Source organism: Staurois parvus, unplaced genomic scaffold (assembly GCF_062004578.1).
Source record: "Staurois parvus isolate SC_StPar_1 unplaced genomic scaffold, SC_StPar_1.0 ptg000172l, whole genome shotgun sequence".
NCBI classification, from domain to species: Eukaryota; Metazoa; Chordata; class Amphibia; order Anura; family Ranidae; genus Staurois; species Staurois parvus.
The window spans coordinates 11,031,101-11,053,022 of record NW_028317968.1 but is presented as its reverse complement, the minus strand read 5'-3'; the positions used below and the strand labels follow the sequence as shown (position 1 = coordinate 11,053,022).

The window sequence follows — 21,922 nt, the reverse complement described above, 5'->3', positions numbered from 1 at the left end:
AAGTTCCACTGACCACCAGCACCAGGGGACAACGTTCCACTGACCACCAGCACAAAGGGGCAATGTTCCACTGACCACCAGCACAAAGGGGCAATGTTCCACTGACCACCAGCACAAAGGGGCAAAGTTCCACTGACCACCAGCACCAGGGGGCAAAGTTCCACTGACCACCAGCACCAGGGGGCAAAGTTCCACTGACCACCAGCACCAGGGGGCAAAGTTCCACTGACCACCAGCACCAGGGGGCAAAGTTCCACTGACCACCAGCACCAGGGGGCAAAGTTCCACTGACCACCAGCACCAGGGGGAAAAGTTCCACTGACCACCAGCACCAGGGGGCAAAGTTCCACTGACCACCAGCACCAGGGGGCAAAGTTCCACTGACCACCAGCACCAGGGGGCAAAGTTCCACTGACCACCAGCACCAGGGGGCAAAGTTCCACTGACCACCAGCACCAGGGGGCAAAGTTCCACTGACCACCAGCACAAAGGGGCAACGTTCCACTGACCACCAGCACAAAGGGGCAACGTTCCACTGACCACCAGCACAAAGGGGCAAAGTTCCACTGACCACCAGCACCAGGGGGCAAAGTTCCACTGACCACCAGCACCAGGGGGCAAAGTTCCACTGACCACCAGCACCAGGGGGCAAAGTTCCACTGACCACCAGCACCAGGGGGCAAAGTTCCACTGACCACCAGCACAAAGGGGCAACGTTCCACTGACCACCAGCACAAAGGGGCAACGTTCCACTGACCACCAGCACAAAGGGGCAAAGTTCCACTGACCACCAGCACCAGGGGGCAAAGTTCCACTGACCACCAGCACCAGGGGGCAAAGTTCCACTGACCACCAGCACCAGGGGGCAAAGTTCCACTGACCACCAGCACCAGGGGGCAAAGTTCCACTGACCACCAGCACCAGGGGGCAAAGTTCCACTGACCACCAGCACCAGGGGGCAAAGTTCCACTGACCACCAGCACCAGGGGGCAAAGTTCCACTGACCACCAGCACCAGGGGGCAAATTCCACTGACCACCAGCACCAGGGGGCAAAGTTCCACTGACCACCAGCACCAGGGGGCAATGTTCCACTGACCACCAGCACAAAGGGGCAACGTTCCACTGGCCACCAGCACAAAGGGGCAACGTTCCACTGGCCACCAGCACCAGGGGGCAACGTTCCACTGGCCACCAGCACCAGGGGGCAACGTTCCACTGGCCACCAGCACCAGGGGGCAACGTTCCACTGGCCACCAGCACCAGGGGGCAACGTTCCACTGGCCACCAGCACCAGGGGGCAACGTTCCACTGGCCACCAGCACCAGGGGGCAACGTTCCACTGGCCACCAGCACCAGGGGGCAACGTTCCACTGGCCACCAGCACCAGGGGGCAACGTTCCACTGGCCACCAGCACCAGGGGGCAACGTTCCACTGGCCACCAGCACCAGGGGGCAACGTTCCACTGGCCACCAGCACCAGGGGGCAACGTTCCACTGGCCACCAGCACCAGGGGGCAACGTTCCACTGGCCACCAGCACCAGGGGGCAACATTCCACTGGCCACCAGCACCAGGGGGCAACGTTCCACTGGCCACCAGCACCAGGGGGCAACGTTCCACTGGCCACCAGCACCAGGGGGCAACGTTCCACTGGCCACCAGCACAAAGGGGCAAAGTTCCACTAACCACCAGCACAGAGGGGCAACATTCCACTGACCACCAGCACAGAGGGGCAACGTTCCACTGACCACCAGCTTTTGGCCTGCTCTGAAAAAGGCATCTGAGTGCATTTCCTACCTTGTGGGCCTGTGGAGGCTTCTGCTAAAAGCACAGTCTAGTGATCCAAGTCCATGTAAATATATATATATATATTTTTTTTTTTTTCTTGGCAGCGCACTGACTAGAGTCATGGATTGTGACGTCATCGCCTGGCGGTGCTGCTGCTTTCCCAGCATGCACATTGACCCCTATATGCGCTGATCTGATGCTTGGTTCCTGGGGCGACTTGGCTAGCCTGCCAACAAAGAGGTGTCTGCGTGCTCGCTGTAGCATTCGTACCATAAGTTCGCCACCACTGCTATATACCCTTCCACTTACTTCTGCATTCTGGACTTCTCATTTGCCTCTTTCTTTCTTAGATATTACTTCCCCTGTACGGTTTTGTATGCTCAAATCGTGCAAACCTTCAAGCATACCCCAAAGACCTACCTCTTCAGACTAGCTTACAATCTGAGATAAATTATTCTCTTTAATTACTGAGCCGGAAATGCTTTCTGGTTAGGCAACGTGCATCATCTTACATTGTGTAAATTGGGCAGTTTCTTTTCTCTTTTTTTTTCTTTTTTTCTTGTCTACATTTTTAGATTTCAAGCTTGCACTGGGACTGTTTCCTGTTGTATCTTATTGGATATGTTTTACTAAACAAGTGTTTATAGTAGTCTGTAGGACATTTTATGCATTTTACTAACCCCCCCCCCCCACCCACCAACCCGTTACATGTTACTTGGGATGGCATCAAGGGAAATGGTGGTGCTATGTAAATAAATAATTTGTGGTAAGATGTGCATTAGACCCAAGGTTCTTACAGTACTGAAGATTTTTATCATGGGAATCCCAGTTTTGACATCTCTGAGGAGGGACGCAGCTTTGGTCTAATCATTACCGGAGTGTATGAAATGTATCTACCATGCAACATGGAAATACAATGTTCCTGCAATATTAACAGTTAATAATTTTGATATTTTTATTTACTGATCCTCAAAGGTCAACAATAGGCTTTGGTTGTGAAAATAGTATGCTTGCAATGAATATTATACTCACCAGATGTTGGTTTTACATGTGTTTTGAAAGTGAACTAGATTATGAAGACATAATTATGCCCTCAAAGATGATCTTAATGAATACTTATGTTATGGCCGGCAGGGATATCATCTATTAACATAAAGGATGTGACTGCTCCAGTTTAACTGCAGTACACTTAATGCAGTAGCTGATCTGTATGGTGAGCACAAGTGCCACTGACAATCTGTTTACTGCTGCATGCACCTTAGAGCTTCTGCTGGTTTATTAAATCTAAAGTGAAATATATGCACTCTGTATTTGGGATGTGATAAAAACAACAATACATAAGTATTCAGGCAGCTTACCTTTATTTATTTCACCTTTCTGTTGCCTCATGTCACCCATGATAATTTTAATAATATATATAAATCCAAAACTGGTTTAGAGACACTCACGGGTCTTGCAAAGGAGGAAGGTCAAAAACAGCAGTGTTTTTATTGTTAACGTTTTGATGAAGCTCAGTCCATCTTTCTCAAGACTGAGCTTCATCGAAACATTGATCATAAAAGCACTGCTGTTTATGATATTCCTTCTTTGCAAGACCCGCGAATGCCTCTAAACCAGTTTAGGATTTCTATGGATTTCTATGTGGGTGAGCACCTGGGCTGTGACTACCTTTTTGTGGGTGTGTGTGGGTGTTAGTTAGTTAGGTCCATATAATTTTGGACACAGGCACGATTTTCATACTTATGGCTCTGTATGTCACCAGAATAAATTAAAACGAAACAATCCAAATGAATTTGAAGTGCAGACTTTCAGCTTTAATTCAAGGGGTTCAACATAAATATCAAGTACAAATTTTAAGAACTGCAACCATTTTTATACACAGACCCTCCATTTTCAGGGCTCAAATATAATTGGACAAATGAATATAATCAGAAATAAAATGTTCGTTTTTAATATTTTGTTGAGAATCCTTTACTGACAATGACTGCCTGAAGTCTGGAACCCATGGACATTACCAAAGACTGGGTTTCTTCCTTTTTGATGCTTTGCCAGGCTCTAACTGCAGCTGTCTTCAGTTGTTCTTTGTATGTGGGTCTTTGTGCCTTTTAATTTTGCCTTCAGCAAGTGAAATGCATATTCAATGGGGTTGAGATCAGGTGATTGACTTGGCCATTGCAGAATATTACACTTTTTTTCCTTCAAAAGCTCCTGGGTTGCTTTTGCAGTGTGTTTTGGATCATTGTCCATTGTGAATCTGGGCTGACAGTATATTTCTAAACACTGCAGAATTCATCCGGCAGCTTCTGTCTTCTGTCATATTATCAATAAACACCAATGACCCAGTGCCACTGGAAGCCATGTATGCCCATGCCATCACGCTGCCTCCACCATATTTTACAGATGACATTGTGTGCTTTGGATCATGAGCTGTTCCAAGCCTTCTCCACACTTTTTTCTTCCCGTCATTCTGGTACAGCTTAATCTTAGTTTCATCCGTCCAAAGAATGCTTTTCCAGAACTGGTCTGGCTTTTTAGATATTTTTTTGCAAAGTCTATTCTGGCCTTGGCATTCTTCAGGCTTATGAATGGTTGATTGTAGACTTTGACAATGATACGCCCACCTCCTGGAGAGTGTCCTTCACATGTCTGAATGTTGTGAATGGGTTTTTCTTTATCATAGAGAGGATTCTGCGATCATCCACCACTGTTGTCTTCCATGGACGTCCATGCCTTTTTATGTTGCTGAGCTCACCAGTGCATTCTTCTCCTTTTCTCAGAATGTACCAAACTCTTGATTTTGCCACTCCTAATGTTGCTGCTATCTCTCTGATGGATTTGTATTTGTTTTGAAGCCTTACAATGGCCTGTTTCACTTGCATGGACAGCTCCTTTGAACGCATGATGTAGGTTCACAGCAATAGATTGCAAATGCAAATAGCACACTTAGAATCAACTCCAGACCTTTTACCTGCTTAATTGATGAAGAAATAACGAAGGAGTAGCCCACACCTGGCCATGAAACAGCTTTTCATTCAATTGTCCAATTACTTTTGATCCCTTTAAAAAGGTCGGATGCCTACTCTTAAGAGCTTTAATTCCTAAACCCTTCCTCCAATTTGGAAGTACATACCCTCAAATTAAACCTGAGAGCGTGCACTTGCAGCCCATGATCATTATAGAACTATAGCTTGAATATGTGTTGGTAAATACTTGAATAAAATCTAAAATTGTGCCTGTGTCCAAATATATATGGACCTAACTGTGTGTATGTATGTGTATATATATATATATATATATATATATATATATATATATGTGTGTGTATATGTGTGTGTATATATATATATATATATATATATTGTGACAGTATGAACGGCAAAGTGTTGGATGGACGATATGTGTCACCTCGCATGAGATCATATGGTGAGGTGTAAGGTGGAGTCCACTCCGGGTTTTTGGGGCCACAATGGCAGAGGTGGTTCCGGACCAGAGTTTGGGCTCCACTGATGACCACTAACAGGTGGTATAAATAAGACAGGGCTTGAGCAAAGAGTTGCTCGTGGCCTGGGACTCAGAGAGGTATTCTGAGAGAGCTGTGTGTGTACTATACCTACAAGAAAAGGTTTGCGTTTGTTTTGTTTTTGGTGACAGGGGGAAGCCCTTCACCTCTGAGAGAGGAATCATCTTCTGTTTAGTTAGTGCCTGGATGGCAAGGGTTTATTTTGATGTTTTGTTTATTTTGATATTTCTTGCAAACCTTTTTAATAAAACTGACAACCAGTCAGATTTTGACGAAAGCCTGCTGTGCGGTCTGCCTTTTTCCCAGGGAAGGAGATCCCCCACCTGAGCTAACCCCCACTATATATATATATATATATATATATATATATATATATATATATATTTATAGTGTTCAAGTCAAACCTGTACAGATATTTTACAGATCTAAAGAGGGATGCTAGTGTGCAGTAGTAAGCACGCAGTAGTAAGTGACAAGTGTGTCCTATTAGGTATGATAGGAGTAGCACATGTCGTGTGCCAGTCCAGATATCGTGTTAGTACGCACATGGAACAGCCTGTTGATGACGTTTCTTGTGAATGAAGGTGTAAAACCCACAGAAATCTACAAAAGACTTCAAGCACAGTACGGTGATAAGACAGTCAGTGCCGCAGTAAGACATTTGAATGGTGTAAAGGTTTCAAAAATGGCTGTACGTCCATCAGTGATGATCCTGGCTGTAGTGGTTCCCAGCCCACAGCAATCATTCCTGTGAACATTCAGCTTGTGGAACGCCTGATTCTGGGTAATTGATGCATAACCTGTCATGAAATTGCACAAGAGATGAATCTTTCTGTGGGAACGGTGGACACAATGATGACAAAGTGAAGCAAACTGTCCTAGGATGGTTCAGGCATACTGACAAATCTTTCTATGCCAAAACTTTCCGGGCATTAGTTAAATGCTGGAATAAGTATATAAATGTAGCAGGGGAGCAAGTCGGGGGGAAAAAATGCAGTTTCCACTCCTTGAAATTTTGTTCTTTTATTATACTGAGTTTCCCTAAAGTCTGGTCACAAAGAAAATATCGCTAACTATATGTTTTTTTTCTCAATATGCATTTTGCCTATGTGTCCAGACTTTAGGGACAGCCTACATAAACTCAAAAGTCCCAGTTTGACTTGAACATCCCTCATGTACAGTCATGGCCGAAATTGTTGGCACCCTTGATATTTTTCCTGAAAATCAAGTATTTCACACAAAAAAGGTATTGCATTAACACATGTTTTGCTATACACATGTTTATTCCCTTTGTATGTATTGGAACAAATATAAAACAGAGGCAGAAAAGCAAATATGACATAATGTCACACAAAACCCCAAAAATGGGCTGGACAAAAGTATTGGCACCCTTAACTTAATATTTGGTTGCACACCCTTTGGAAAACATAACTGAAATCAGTCGCTTCCTATAACCATCAATAAGCTTCTGACACCTCTCACCCGGAATTTTGGACCACTCTTCCTTTGCAAACAGCTCCAGGTCTCTCTTATTGGAAGGACACCTTTTCCCAACAGCAATTTTAAGATCTCTCCACAGGTGTTCAATGGGATTTAGATCTGGGCTCATTGCTGGCCACTTCAGAACTCTCCAGCGCTTCTTTGCCATCCATTTCTGAGTGCTTTTTGACGTATGTTTGGGGTCATTGTCCTGCTGGAAGACCCAGGATCTTGGACGCAAACCCAGCTTTCTGACACTGGGCCCTACAGTGCGACCCAAAATCCTTTGGTAATCCTCAGATTTCATGATGCCTTGCACACAGTCAAGGCACCCAGTGCCAGAGGCAGCAAAACAACCCCAAAACATCATTGAACCTCCACCATATTTTACCGTAGGTACTGTGTTTTGTTCTTTGTAGGCCTCATTCCGTTTTCGGTAAACAGTAGAATGATGTGCTTTACCGAAAAGCTCTATCTTGGTCTCATCTGTCCACAAGACGTTTTCCCAGAAGGCTTTTGGCTTACTCAAGTACATTTTGGCAAACTGTAGTCTTGCTTTTTTATGTCTCTGTGTCAGCAGTGGGGTCCTCCTGGGTCTCCTGCCATAGCGTTTCATTTCATTTAAATGTCGACGGATAGTTCGCGCTGACACTGATGCTCCCTGAGCCTGCAGGACAGCTTGAATGTCTTTGGAACATGTTTGGGGCTGCTTATCCACCATCCGGACTATTCTGCGTTGCAATCTTTCATCAATTTTCCTCATCCGTCCACGACCAGGGAGATTAGCTACAGTGCCATGGGTTGCAAACTTCTTGATAATGTTGCGCACTGTGGACAAAGGCAAATCTAGTTCTCTGGAGATGGACTTGTAACCTTGAGATTGTTGATATTTTGCCACAATTTTGGTTCTCAGGTCCTCAGACAGTTCTCGTCTCCTCTTTCTGTTGTCCATGCTTAGTGTGGCACAGACAGACACACAATGCAAAGGTTAAGTGAACGTCTCTCCTTTTTATCTGCTTTCAGGTGTGATTTCTATATTGCCCACACCTGTTACTTGCCCCAGGTGAGTTTACAGGAGCATCACATGCTTGTAACATTCTTATTTATCCGCAGTTGTGAAAGGGTGCCAATACTTTTGTCCAGCCCATTTTTGGAGGTTTGTGTGACATTATGTCGAATTTGCTTTCTTTCCTCCCTTTTTTTGTTTTGTCCCAATACACACAAAGGGAATAAACATGTGTATAGCAAAACATGTGTTAATGCAATACGTTTCGTGAGAAATACATGATTTCCTGGAGAAATATCAAGGGTGCCAACAATTTCGGCCATGACTGTATATATAATTTTTTTTTATTCTTTTTTTTGGAGATAGCACCACTAATGCTGTAGCCCCTTAGTGCTATGGATCGTCAGGTTCCCCCACAAATAGTATTTTTTAGAAATGTACTTTCATAACTTCCATTTTGGCTTGCATATACTGCATACAAAAATATGTCTTTAATAAATGATTAGGGTATCAGAGACATTTTGTGAAAGTCCAGGTTCAAATTCAGGCTGCAGATCTCACGATCACATCTGGTATGCTGGACAGCTCCATTTCTATCAAGACTCTCCACTGCTTAGTTTAACGTAAAGATTTCTAATTCTACGATTCTTTTTAATATATTGCTTTTGCACTTTTTATAATACAGGATCTGAAATTATAGTTTCATATTGTTTATGCTCTAAAGTGGAGGCTCCCAAAGCCTGTGTCATGTATACTGAAGTGAGGAAGTTTTTCAGTTCTGTAAAACATTGTAATATGTACAGTATATGACCTAACCAAGCCATCTTGTGTAACTTACGTTTGTTAAAAAATTTCCTTTGTCAGCAATCTACAACTAGCCAGTTTTCTAGAACTACAAAAGAAGCTTAACTTTTTTTTTTTTTTTTAAAATTAGCCTCTTAATTTTCCATACCTCTTCCAGAACCCTGCACAGAATTTGAGGCCAAATTACTGACAGCATATTGCATGGAATACTGTATCTATGCAGTGTACTTAAAGGGTTAGTTCACTCGAAGTAATGGGCCCAATGCCCTTCTGCAAAATCCCTGACAAAGCCATTTACTGGCTGTTTTTGCTCAGCTAAAATCTTTGCTATGCTGCTTTCTCAGCACCATACAGTCTCTTCTTAAAAATCCCAAAGCCCTGTGTTGATGGGCTTTGGGGTTGCCATTGTCCTGTAGTTGGGCTTTAAGTAAAGAAAAGCCTTTCAACACAAGCCTTAACTGTCTTGTTTGGCCTTGTTTAAAAATGTTGGTTAGCAAGACCTATGTTCACGCAGTGGTAAACCTACTAATATAAAGGTATCTGAAATACCACATGCAATGAAGTTAAAAATAAAAAATGAAGATAATAGCTTTTGATGACTTTACATTTCATTTTGTAATATGTTAAAAGCTTTCATGTTTGAATGCTTCAATTTATCTTTATGATTGTAACCCAGTTTTCTTTATTGTTCATATTTAGAAATCGGTATAAAACCTGTAGTGTCAGCTCTTGCTTCTCCCCCACATGTATACTGCTATTTTCATGCATTACGCTGGAGAGTCTGCAGTCTCAAGTAGATGGAGGTAGTGGCGCTCATGTGTGAGAGAAGTAGGACCTGATCAGAGTTAAATGAAGAGGCTGTGAGATGCAAGAGAAGGAGTACAGCAAAACGTTTGGCAGAGTGCAGGGACCAGTACGTATATGGCTTGTCATTAAATGTTAATCTGCCCTTCAAAGAAAACCTCTGGCTATCCGATATTAAACTGCTAGTAGAGTTGGATAGAAGGCACCAGGTGGTTGCTCACACATATATACAGTATATTGCCAAAAGTATTGGGACACCCTCCAAATCATTGGATTCAGGTGTTCCAATCACATCCATGGCCAAAGGTGTATAAAATCAAGTACCTAGGCATGCAGACTGCTTCTACAAACATTTGTGAAAGAATGGGTTGAATTCAAGTGCGGTACCGTGATAGGTTGCCACCTGTGCAATAAGTCCATCCATGAAATTTCCTTGCTACTAAATATTCCACAGTCAACTGTTAGTGGTATTATAACACAGTAGAAGCAACTGGGAACAACAGCAACACAGCCATGAAGTGGTAGGTCACATAAAATGACAGAGTGGGGTCAGTGCATGCTAAAGCGCACAATGCACAGAAGTTGCCAACTGTCTGCAGAGTCAATAGCTAAAGACCTCCAAACTTTGTGTGGCCTTCAGATTAGCACAACAGTGCATAGAGAGCTTCATGGAATGAGTTTCCATGGCCTAGCAACTGCATCCAAGCCTTACATCACCAAGTGCAATGCAAAGTGTCGGATGCAGTGGTGTAAAGCACACCGCCACTGGGCTCTAGAGCAGTGGAGACGTGTTCTCTGGAGTGATGAATCACTCTTCTCTGTCTGCCAATCTGATGGACGTGTCTGGGTTTGGCGGTTGCCAGGAGAACAGTACTTTTCTGACTGCATTGTGCCAAGTGTAAAAATTAGTGGAGGTTTGGGGTTGTTTTTCAGGGGTTGGACTTGGCCCCTTCGTTCCAGTGAAGGGAACTCTTAAGGTGTCAACATACCAAGACATTTTGGACAATTTCATGCTCTCAACTTTGTAGGAACAGTTTGGGGATGGCCCCTTCCTGTTCCAACTTCGCTTTGCATCAGTGCACAAAGCAAGGTCCATAAAGACATGGATGAGCGAGTTTGGGGTGGAGGAACTTGACTGACCTCAATCCAATAGAGCACCTTTGAGACAGCAAACCAGACATCAGTGTCTGAGCTCACAAATGTGCTTCTGGAAGAATGGTCAAACATTCCCATAGACACACTCCTAATCCTTGTGGACAGCATTCCCAGAAGAGCTGAAGCTGCTATAGCTGCAAGGGGTGGGCCAACTCAATATTGAACCCTATGGACTAAGACTGGGATGCCATTAAAGTTCATATGCGTGTGAAGGCAGGTGTCCCAATTCTTTTGGCAATATAGTAAGTCATCTATTCAATTTGCTCCATGAGGTGATTGTTTGAAATCCAATCTTGCAATCAATGTAATATACCTAGTGAAGCCACATTTTGAACTACTTTTGAACAACATTTGGCAAACCCTCAAATGTACTGAGAATGTTCAAATCTAATGGTGTGTAGCCAGCTTAGGTGTGACTAAGTGATGTTCATTTTTTTTTTTTTTTATCAGCTGAGTTTAATAGTACTTCAAGTAAAACTTACAGGTCTTGATCCTCCTCCAGCCTGTGACTGCACAGTGTAAAAAGCTTCAGTCTCACATAGTTGTACAAGCTCCTCTAATGCAATGAAACTGCTTACGCCAATTTTTATTGGTGAGACTTTCGTAATGTACACTAGAAGTTGCTGCAAATCAGATATAGCCCTCCTGGCTGGAAGACTTCTAGCATTGTGTAGCCCTTTTCCTTCCCAGCCTTCCTGTTCCTGGTTCAGCCCATACATTCTTGGATTGTTGTTCTTTCAATCATGGAGACTTAGCAAGGTTCTATCTAGGGAGGTCTACATACCCAGGGCATTCTGTCTAGGTACTCGCACCTCTAGACTGACATCCACCCTTCAAGGCATTATGAGATTTGCAGAACTTTTTCCAAGAGCCAACCTACTGCTTGCATCCAGGCTAAAGGCTCTTGAGAGGAGTACTGTGAGGTTTTCAGGAACCTATGTACAGCACCCTGCTGACCCCCTTCCCACCAGTCATGCCCTACCTGCATTGTATAGAAAAGCACAGAGATCTAAAATAAGGTGTGAAATGAAAATGGAAATATTTTATTGAAAAATGTCATTAGCATGTTGATGAGGGCAGAAAGGGGGACCAGAGAAAGCAAACTATATGCAAATTAAACTGCAGCTTTTGATATTTCTAAATAGACCTTTTAACAAATAACTCTTTTTGTAACCTTATTACAGTAGGAGCACCTTCAGGCCGATTAATTTTTCCACCGATCCTGACATGTAGATGACTTTATACTATACTCATTGACATATGTAAATACTGTTCATAAAAATGCATCATAATAATTCTTAACTGAGAAAATGCTGTAACTACAAGGAAGCTTGATTTCCCATATAATCTTTGCTATTGGCCTATGAAAATAAGTTAAGTCTGTTTTGGGTTCTTTGGGTGTTTTTTTGTTTTTTTTAACATGGCAATATATTCTAGTCATAAGATGCTGTGGGGAAAAAAAATAACTATCAATTTTAATGAATTGCTATCTGATATACTGTACATAATACATGATATTTTTTCACTTGTCTTTTATTCAGTGGTAAAAAAAACAGCATTTCAAATGCAGCCAACTCATTGAAATTGAGTATGCAAGCGGGTCAGTTTAAAGAAATGTATTGCTGACCTTGCACCCTCCCCAATGACTGGACCTATCACCGAATACATTTACTTATTTTATTGTATACCAAGTGGTTCCAATTACAATCTCTGGTAGTTCACCCTCCATAAACACTCTCATTACAGGGATCAATTGTCATACCCTTTTAGTCTCTCTATAGCATTGTTCTCAAGCTTTGATCCATCTTATACAGGTTTGGTGGATTGGGGAAGAAGAGGCCACAGCCCAAGGGCTGAGAGTTTCAAAGCAGCCTATGGAGGTTCTATGTATTCTGTGACTATACCTTGTCAATTATTGCCTCTTGCATGGCCCAAAGGCTTTAGCCGCCACCATTTAGAGAAAGTCTGACTACTATTACTAGGAATTGACATGACATTCACTGGCAGCATAACCTGGTTTGGAGCAAGTCAAGATTGGTGTTTTGTATTCACAGCAGAAGGAGGTGAGTTTCAAAGGCAAGCATCAGCCCATCATTTGATCATTTTCTCCGCAGTCTAGACAGTGCATTTTTGTTTTGTTGGTGTTTACGTTTTTTTGTGCTCAGAAAATGTTCCTATTGTGAAGAAAGTAGTAGTCTAGAGCAGGGTTTCTCAAACTTTTTTCAGTCAAGGTACCCTTATAATTAAGCACAATCTGAAGACACCCCATTCTAAAATGGAAAAACTAAATTAATAGTTTTACATATCGCAGCAGCATCCACACACATAGGACACCCAACATTCGAGGGGATTTATTCTTACAAATCAAACACACCTTTACAAGTGGGTACCAACTAGTATTCCAATGTTTCTCATGTCCCTCACTTTCTCTGCTAATGTGACCCCAGTGCTGATGGAGAGGGACGGGCAAACAAGGATGCTGTACATGCGCCCAATATCCTCCCTATCAATGGATTGTTGTTAGGACACAGACAGCTGGCCTGCATGGTGCTCATGGTGGTAATGTTGTGGCTTTGTGTAACAAAAAGGCAGGCTTGATCCACAGTTTGGCTTGTACACAATTTTGGACAATTTGAGCCAATTCATAGGCATAGACATTTGCACCCTGGTTGAAAAAGACTGGTCTAGAGTTACACTGTCTGAGGCTGCACATCAATAAGCAGAAAAGAAATGTTTTATAAACAGTTTGGTTTGAGGGGAGGAAAGCAAAGAAGTGAAGGATTGGGGAAGCCTAGTGGGCTAATGCTTGCCTACCCATGGGTTTATACAGGGTCCCTGCACCCCTAAAGGGTCATATGCAGTAATAATTGGTTATGCTGTGCTATTCAGATTTATATTGATTTATACAGTCTGTCCTTCAGGAAGCTTTTTTGTTCTTTGTAGAGATACAGGTGTCCTATCAGGTTCATGATTTGTTTTTTGGGGGTATTCATTTTATATGTACCCTGTGCTGTCCGCAGTCTCTGGTCATCCCTGTGCTGTCCGCAGTCTCTGGTCATCCCTGTGCTGTCCGCAGTCTCTGGTCATCCCTGTGCTGTCCGCAGTCTCTGGTCATCCCTGTGCTGTCCGCAGTCTCTGGTCATCCCTGTGCTGTCCGCAGTCTCTGGTCATCTCCTGTACTGTGTCTGCAGTCCATTAGTTCAGAATTTTTTTTTTCCTGTTTTCTGCCTCTAAAACCTAGGTGCGTCTTATAGTCAGGTGCGTCTTATACGGCAAAAAATACGGTATATGGTGAAAGGAATTGTATGTTAAAGGTTGAATCTCTGGAGAATTTGAGAAGAAAATACATTTGTTATGTATAACATGTTTTTTAGCACCTTTTGTAGGACCTCTATTCTGGTATCCCCTCTTTTAGCCACCTCCTGAACATTGTGAATAAACTTCAGCAAGATAATTTTAGTGGGGTGTGTGTAGGGGATTTTGAGAAGAGTCCGTGTACTCATTATAGTTTAGGACAGGGGTGTCAAACTGGCGGCCCTCCAGCTGTTGCAAAACTACAAGTCCCATCATGCTTTTGAGAGTCATGCTTGTAAATGTCAATCTTGCAATGCCTCATGGGACTTGTAGTTTGGCAACAGCTGAAGGACCGCCAGTTTGACATCCATGGTTTAGGAAACCATCTTTCCTGTCTCAGACCTAGAGTAGCTGTGGACGTAAAGAAATAAACTCTCTCATTCCGCATTAACTATTTTTAATCATTATGGTGCTAGCATTAGTATAGCGATAGAAAGGTATATTTACTTGTTTTGATTTTTTTTTTTTTACATTTCTTTATTTACTTCCTGGTTTGTGGCCTAGGTCAAAATGATGTCATACATCCCAGAAGTCTTCCTGAACATTTTTGTTTGCTTTCAACTGGAGGAGGGGTTTTCTCAGCTAAGCACACCCTCCTGCCTACATGTCTGACCTAAGGGCAGATAGATTCCAGGAAGTAAATGCTACATGAATCCTCTGCCCTTACTCAAGATGGCCGCAGCTAGCAATGCTAGGGGGGTGTTTTTCAAAGTGATTTCTCAGCAAGATAAAGCATGGAGACATGCATGGATGGGTAAGTTTGCTTTGAATATTAAAATAAAATTATATAGCTTTTCAGTGTGTGGTGCTCTGATACAGTTAAGTACCACTTTAAGTTAGACCTTATGATTCTTCTGATAGCACATTCTAGCATCCATTTCTATGAAAATAATTGCATGGTTCAGGATGTGCAGGTGCTTGTACAAAATTGTGTCAATATTCAAGTGTGCATAGGGTAACATGATGACTGCTATATTCATAGGCATTAGCTAGGAATGAGGATATACATATATGCTTAAAAATTATACAAAAGATCTAAAAATATGCACTGGAGAAAATAAAATCAAGAAAATATTCCAGTATAATTGCTGCCCCTTTCATACAAAAACACCCTGACAATATGTATCTCATTACTTGGCCTACAGTGAAACAAGGCATGCTCCTTATTAAAAAAAATGTTAGCATTCTACGGTTTAGTGTTATTAATGCAGTTTGTGTTTGAGAGTCACAAAGTGTGTCCTTGTTTTAGATCTCCCCTGAAACTCCATCCTCCACTTTCCACCCTCAGATTATGAAACTGGCTAAATAGACAATGGTTACATTTTACGGCTGCTTGTTGCTTCTGCAAAAGGTCTGTGTCTAGAATGAATGTGTTGTAAAATGCATGTACTGTTTAAAGAGATATGTAAAAACGTACTCCTATAATATATGAACTGTTTGTACAAAATGCATACATAAAAAGAGTTCTAAGTATAGTGGTACAATGCATGATGTAGGCAGTGTAGAAGAACTGCTACTTGCAAAAGCCTATATAATAAGGCAGTACAAAGAGCAGTGATCATTTGCAAAAACTATTAGAAACCAGACAAATGTAAAAATCCATGTTGTCAGACCTTTGGGCACTTTGCATATTGTTCCTTGTTTCTAGAAGCCTATCCAAATACAAAGAGCAATGGTAATGCAGAGTGTATTGTAACCCATAGAAAGAATTTAAAATAAAGTGACTAGAAACCAGAATACATTGATTTTTTGCATCGTCTTACTGAGTTGATCCACATGTGATCCACATTTTACAGCTGTAAAATGAGAACCGACAACAATACAATTTTAAAATTAAAGAGACGTGGTCATTTTGCCCATGCAGGGCCATCACTACCCCCTGGTTGCCAGCACCAGCTGTGGAGGAGCAAGGAGTGAGGGGGCAGCGCAAGTAAGGTGAATATATGGGGTTTTGGGAATGCCCTGTGCAGAAACCCTATGCCCTAAATGTGCAAGGTGACCATGTCTCTTTAAGAGCAAAATACCTAAAGTGGTTCTTCACTCTGGGGGAAAAAAAATTAAAAGTCAGCAGCTACAAATCCCATAGCTGCTGACTTTTAATAAAAGGACACTCACTTGTCCTGGGATCCAGTGCCATCACTAGTCCTAGGGTTCCCAGGGCGGCAGCGGGCTATGCTGCCTACTGCACATTGGCGAACCACACTGCACTTTCTCAATGGTCCTGTGGTCTTCTGGGACCTGTGACGTGTTCCAAAACACTACAGGGAGGGAGAACGCCTAGATCCAAGTGGAACTGGGAGCGCGTACCTGTCAAAACTAGATATCCGCTCACTCCCCAAAAAGAAATTTATATGGCAGAGGAAGGGGGAAGGAGGACTTAAAGCTGAACTTCCCCCTTTGGGTGAAGTCCTGCTTTAAAATTTAAGATTAACTCCATATAGAAATAGTATTCCATTATAGAAACTGGTTACAAATTAAAGGGGTTAAACTCTGTCCTGACTCCTACTATTTCCTTCTCCTGGGCAATAAATGTGACAAGCAGCCTCTTGTGCCAGGAGGAAGGCATGTGTGACAGAAGGTAGGCTAGAGGTTGACCACCAAGTCAATGGTCAAAATTTCTGATACTCATGATCTCTAACAAAACGGATTGGAGGGGACTGATATCTTATAACAATGCTTGGATAAAAACAAACTGAACTACTAAATTAATATGTAACGCTCATAGCTGCACTATATGGAGACGAAGATTATTTTGGGTTAGAGTTAAGAAGGGTTAGAACCTCTATTTTTTTTTATTTAATTCTTATTGGATATTTTTTGTTTTACAACAGTGAGGGGGATCTCGCCAGTTGGGTCATAAACATAGGCAGCAACACAAGCCTTAGAGAGACGTTAAAACATTTTTTTCATAAAAAAAAAAAAAAGTCTGGAATCTTATTTCATGAGCTATGCTTTGTTTCAGTATAGTAGGTAATTACACATTCATCTCTTATAAATGCTCAAACCCAACTAATTAACCAGCACAGCTTTGCTAGGTGAAAGAGGCCAAGGCTGAAGCAAGCCCTTTTAGTGACTGCTCAAGGCTATGCTTCCCAAACGCCTCTGACAATCCTGCACATTGCAGCACGTGGTGCTGTTCTAACGGGAGCATTAGCGTCGCGGCAAAACGGGCGCCTCTGGTCAAGTCAGGAGGCGTTGAAGCCTCCTATTCTAGTCTATGGTGCCGCTCTGCAAATGCCCGGCCAACGTTTGCAACACGGTTGCGGGGCGTTTGTGGAGCGGTAACACCATTCAAACTTCATTATAGGCGTTTGTGGGGCGTTTTTAAAAAACGCTCCACAAACGCCGGACCAACGCATGCCAAACGCTATAGGGGCGTTTGGCAAGCGTTGGTAAAACAGTCAAGTGTGAAGGAGCCCTAACACAAACTGCTACCTTCTGTATGTGATCTTACACCATGTATACTCACTTCTTACCAAAAAAGGAAATTCAATTTAAATTCCAATTGAAGTGCCTATTATTAAAACGTTGCCTAATTGGCTCCTGTAAATGTACATGTTATAGTAATAATTCATTGTTAGCATGTACAGTCTCATTGTGTGCTGTTGTGATGCTCTCGCAGATAACGCTCTCTGATCTTCTTAAATCAGTAAACGGCCTGTCTGAGGTTTAACTGGGCCCGTAGCACGTATTAGCCAACAAGAATAGAAAGATTTTTTTTTTCCCTCTGCGTCAATGTAACCTGAAAAAACAATTGCTGACACACTTGTCGTCATTCATAATTAATAGAATGGATCGTGCCACTGAGCTGTGTAGGCAGATTAGACTATACAAGGTTTATTGCAAGGGCACATACGCTCTTTCCTACTGTTAATCTGTCTGAGTAGGCACAAGCAATATAATAGGTCATTGGATTTAAAACACAAGACCATGTCAGACGTGTGCGTATTCTGACATTGCATTTTGCATAGCACTAGTAAAATGAAAAGGGGATATGTATATAAGATTAACTTTTTAGGATTTTCTGTATAGAGTTGATTTCTGTATTGTTAATATGAAAAAGTATCAGACCATGATGCATGTAACTGACTCTGATGGTTTTAAAAATACTTCTCTTTTTTATCCTTTCAGTTTTATCCTAAATGCATTTTGTAAAATCTAATTTTTTAGACTTTCCTCATTTAAAGCTGAAATCCAGGCAACAGATAAATACATGGATCAAAAGGGTCAAAGGGTTTATTCTTCTGTCCATCCAGTCCTGAGACTTTGCCACACAGTGCAACCATGTCTGTTTTTTTTTTTTTTTTTTCTATTGCGGTTTCTCCTTCACTTGAAGGTGCTTGGCTATACTCAACCTTTGGTTGAACATTAAGGGCCAGTTCCCACCTGAATCACACAGGAACATGGTCTGTGTTTCTGTGCGACTCACAAAAAGTGGTGCATGCACTACTTTTCAAAAACGCACCACACCAGATTGGATGTCAGTGTGGTACCATGCGATCCCGTGCTGGCAAATGCACTGTGATCTGCGTTTGGGGTGTTAGGAATATATTGACACCCACACCAGGGTGCACACCCAGTGTGTTTTAAACGCAGTGCGGGGAACACTCCTGAAATGCAGGTTTCCTGCACAGTGTTCTAGTGTGAACAAGCCCTGTAAAGAAAAGTATCAGACTGATGAGCTAATGCACCTTTTTGCTCTGCAGCACACCTGACAGGCTTTTCGTGCTTCTCCTTCTCCCTCTGAGTGCTGCTGTACAGTAGGTTACAAGCAGATGATATGTTTCATATTTCCAAATGTGTTGCATAAAAAGCTCAATGAATACAGAGAAAAACTGACTACACTTTCATGTTTTCTTAATCTATGAGCAAGTCAGCAAGACAGGTTATAGGCGTTTGTGTTTTTATTAAAAAATAAAATAAACCTGTACTCAAATCCAAATAGTTTATGGCTGTATATAAAACCCATTAGTTGCTAAAGGTGTGTGACTCAAAAAAGGAGAGAAGCAGCGCCATCAAAGTGCAGCAATAAAAACAAATAATTTATTTCCACAAAATTGGCAACTCACAAAAGTAGTAGTCAAATGAGCGCTTTCAAACTGGTGTCAACCGCTGTGCAACTCCTGTCCGGTCCCGCTGCAGGCAGGTCTCCAATGCTCTGTCCTTAGCTGTGCTGGTGGTTCCCAACACTTCCTCGTCGTTATGGATCCACAGGGCGGACAGGAGTGATGTTCGTTCCAGGTACAGCAGTAGTAGACGTGGCATGCGTTTGGAGCATGCATCCAGTAGAACGCGTGCCACACCTACTACTGCTGTACCTGGAGCTGACATCCCTCTCTGGCCAATCCCTACTCTGCTCCGCAAAATACTTGCTTATAGCATATGTCAGTGGATATAGTGCCAATATTGGGCAAACAGACACAAGTTGAGGGAGAGTTACATGTTCAGGTTTATTCACTGACCTGCACTATGCAATAGAAATCATTTGCGTTTAATAAATCTTGAGTGTTCTTTTCCTTCATGAGCTGAGAGCACTAGTTTCATGCTTTTTGTATTTTAATCTCTATGGATGCTTTAGCTGTTTCTTCTTTGCTTCATTTTTTTTGAGCAGTTTGGTCCTAGAGAAAGACGTTCTTTGGAATAGAACATATGATATGCACCCCTTTTAAAAGTGGGAATTAGGGGTGTCAGGTTGCATATAAAATTGGAGCTGTTGTTGGCCAGCAAAATGGAACAGTAGAGAAGGCTAAATCCATTAACCTATTATGCATATTTTATTTGCCAGTGATTATTATATTCAGCTGTGTGAATCTTTTTTTCAGCTCTCATTGCTGAGAATAAGGATCATTATGGCAAATAAAATGTTTCGTAGCTTAGTGAATTGAGCCTAATTACAGTATGTCCCATGGAGACCTATAGCAATGGGTTGAGGACACATTTAGCAGGATGGTGATAAAGTGAGTTTTATTGACAGAGGGGAGAAAAAGAAGTGTACATGACATTGTGGACCTCTTTAAATGCAACAGTGAACAATGTTTAAGTCTTGAGAGAATTCAACACACTTTATGTGCATTTATAAAGCGTATTGTCCTATGAGAACAAAAGATCATCCATTGCCTCTGTCACCTTTCAGCAGGTGTTGTTCATTGTCTAACATTTGCCTATCAGGGCTCAGCAGTTGCCTTGTGTGCTTTTAGTTTTTGTTCTAGGTATTTTCATAGGCAAATTCACTTACAAAGTCAGAAGCAGGGAACATCCCCTCCCCCTGGAAAAAAAATGTAGAGGAAGGTTTTATTGTTTACAATTTACCATAACAAACTGCTACATATATATTTTTTGCAAAAAAAAAAAACATTCTCTGCAAAGAAATATAGTAATATGTGCAACGCAGGTATAGTTTTATGTGTAACGAGAGATTTTTTTGAATGCAGGAAGCCTTATACTGCATATAGTTTGTGTGCAAACAAGTGGAATGTATTGACTGAGCGACACTGCAGGAGAGGCATGGCATAGCATCCAGATGTGCTACAAGTAGGGATTGAAAGACTGCATACTCCAGTGCCACCTTATGGGCACAGTGAGTAGCAGTGAAGTTATACATTATTACAGCTTACCTGCTATTCCGAGCATGTTCAGAAGCACTTACTTTAATGACCAGCCCAGCAATGCCTTTTATCCCCTGTGGTCATCACAAACCCTGGCACGTCACTTTTTAGGCTGCCCATTTGAGAATATGATCTTGATTTAGAAAAATGTGTTATGACAAAACTTTAGACTGGGAGCCATTGTGCAACAAAGTGTTCGAGTAGCTGCAGTCTTCATATTTTTTTATGACGTGTTGCTTATTTGGACTTAAATTCGAGTGCTCACTCTGTTTGCTCCCCAGTAGAAACCGTAGCAGACAGCTTCTGTTATGGAAGCATGCACAGATAAATGAAGTACAATTTTCTTTTAGAGGCCCTTTCCAGATTCCAAGTGTTTTACATTTTGTAGATGAATGCAGTTACTGGTAGAAAGGGTACTGTAACTCCTTCCCCTTCCAATAGCAATCCCCTAACCTTGAGATGCCCATAACCTGGTGTATTTCTTCTTTTGTATCACTATATCCTGCACGTTTCCTTTTCTACCCCCCATTCTACATGTTACTACATGGATCACCATCAAGACATGCATTGCCTCCTTTCACTCATAACGAATATTCTACAATGGTGCCGTGATCCTTATACTGAAGCTCATCCTTGGGTTGAGCCTTTATTCCATTTTGATATCTATTTTTGATACTACCATATTCGTAACCAGCTAACTGCTGTTATAGTTGCTATCTGTTTCCCTTTATGTATATGGCTGTTAGCTTATATCCAGCGTACCTTCCTTTTGCAATTTATATGCTTGCGTCCATTTTGTACAACATACGAACTGAATGTGCGCTTATTGTACCCACTGGAAAATTGTCACTCTAATATATGAGGTCAGAATCCACCTAGGGTCAGCCTCTCAGCTGCACTGCTGGGAGACTGAGCCAGTCCCTCCAGCCCCCTCCACAGCTTGGCACTCCAGTGAGTGCTAGAGGGGCAGAGCAGAGAGCCGGTGACTGACAGTCCCAGTTCCCTGTTTAGAGCAGATTGGAGAACTGAGCGATCAGCAGTGTTTGATCACTCAGCTGTCAGTGTAGAGGGGGGCAGGGGACAGATGCAGATGCATCGGATCCATGCTGGATCCACCTTGGTGAGTATAATAGTTTTTTGGTTTTTTTGGGGTTTTGTTTTTTTTAATAAAGCAAATACTATCTTTTAAATGAAAATGTATGGTCCACTTATATTGAAGCCCCTCCAAATAAGATGAGCAGAACAGTGGCTAAGTGGTTAGAACTCCCGCCTGGCAGTACTAGGGTCGTTGGTTCAAATCCCAGCCACGACACAACCTGCCTGGAGTTTGCTTGTTCTCCTCGTGCCTGCGTGGGTTTTCTCTGGGTACTCTAGTTTCCTCCCACACTGCAAAGACATGCTGGTAGG

General features: G+C 42.3%; 1 protein-coding gene across 3 annotated transcripts in view; it reads left to right on the top strand.

The window, feature by feature from the left end:
* Nucleotides 1-21,922, top strand: part of YPEL2 (yippee like 2) — a 199,712-nt gene that overhangs the window by 73,013 nt on the left and 104,777 nt on the right. The window lies entirely within an intron of this gene.